General features: G+C 41.0%; 1 non-coding gene across 1 annotated transcript; it reads right to left on the reverse strand.

Annotated features, from left to right (window-relative positions):
• Positions 1 to 520: 520 nt before the first annotated feature.
• LOC112780822 (small nucleolar RNA R71) lies at positions 521 to 628 on the reverse strand. The gene has a single exon (XR_003191635.1). It is a non-coding gene; the product is annotated as a small nucleolar RNA R71 (small nucleolar RNA).
• Between the last annotated feature and the right edge of the window lie 1,023 nt (positions 629 to 1,651).

Consider the following 1,651-nt stretch of genomic DNA (forward strand, 5'->3'; position numbering starts at 1 on the left):
CAAGGATAAGAACATTCTTATTGAGGCTGATCGTGAACCTAAAAGGACTCTAAAGAGGAAGCTAAGGAAAGCTAAAGCACAACTCTCTGGAGAAAATCTGACAGAAATTTTCGAAAAAGAAGGAAACATGGTCGAAAATAATAACAATGCAAGAAAGATGCTTGGTGACTTTACTACACCAAATTCCAATTTACATGGAAGAAGCATCTTAATCCCTGCTATTGGAGCAAACAATTTTGAGCTAAAGCCTCAATTAGTTTCTCTGATGCAACAGAACTGCAAGTTTCATGGACTTCCATCAGAAGATCCTTTTCAGTTCTTAACTGAATTCTCGCAGATCTGTGATACTGTTAAGATCAATGGGGTTGACTCCGAGGTCTACAGGCTTATGCTTTTCCCATTTGCTATAAGAGACAAAGCTAGAATATGGTTGGACTCTCAACCTAAAGATAGCCTGAACTCTTGGGATAAGCTGGTCATGGCTTTCTTAGCCAAGTTCTTTCCTCCTCAAAAGCTTAGTAAGCTTAGAGTGGATGTTCAAACCTTTAAACAGAAAGAAGGTGAATCCCTCTATGAAGCTTGGGAGAGATATAAGCAACTGACCAAAAAGTGTCCCTCTGACATGCTTTTAGAATAGACCATCCTGGATATATTCTATGATGGTCTGTCTGAATTATCTAAGATGTCATTGGACCATTCTGCAGGTGGATCAATTCACCTAAAGAAAACGCCTGCAGAAGCTCAGGAACTCATTGACATGGTTGTAAATAACCAGTTCATGTACACTTCTGAAAGGAATCCTGTGAGTAATGGGACGCCTCAGAGGAAGGGAGTTCTTGAAATTGATACTCTGAATGCCATATTGGCTCAGAATAAAATATTGACTCAGCAAGTCAATATGATTTCTCAGAGTCTGAATGGATTGCAAGCTGCATCCAACAGTACTCAAGAGGCATCTTCTGAAGAAGAAGCTTATGATCCTGAGAACCCTGCAATAGCAGAGGTGAATTACATGGGGAACCCTATGGGAATACCTATAATCCCTCATGGAGAAATCATCCAAATTTCTCATGGAAGGATCAACAAAAGCCTCAACAAGGCTTTAATAATGGTGGAAGAAACAGGTTTAGCAATAGCAAGCCTTTTCCATCATCCACTCAGCAACAGACAGAGAATTCTGAGCAGAATCCATCTAGCTTAGCAAATATAGTCTCTGATCTATCTAAGGCCACTCTAAGTTTCATGAATGAAATAAGGTCCTCCATTAGAAATTTGGAGGCATAAGTGGGCCAGCTGAGTAAAAGAGTCACTGAAACTCCTCCTAGTACTCTCCCAAGCAATACAGAAGAGAATCCAAAAAGAGAGTGCAAGGCCATTACCTTACATGGTGTGGCCGAACCCAAAGAGGAGGAGGAAGGCGTGAATCCTAATGAGGAAGACCTCCAGGGACGCTCAGTGACTAATAAGGAGTTTTCCTTTGAGGAACCAAAGGAATCTGAGGCTCATCTAGAGACCATAGAGATTCCATTGAACCTCCTTCTGCCCTTCATGAGCTCTAATGAGTATTCATCCTCTGAAGAGGATGAAGACATTACTGAAGAGCAAGTTGCTAAGTACCTTGGTGCAATCATGAAGCTGAATGCCAAATTAT

Source organism: Arachis hypogaea, chromosome 19, assembly GCF_003086295.3.
Source record: "Arachis hypogaea cultivar Tifrunner chromosome 19, arahy.Tifrunner.gnm2.J5K5, whole genome shotgun sequence".
NCBI lineage: Eukaryota > Viridiplantae > Streptophyta > Magnoliopsida > Fabales > Fabaceae > Arachis > Arachis hypogaea.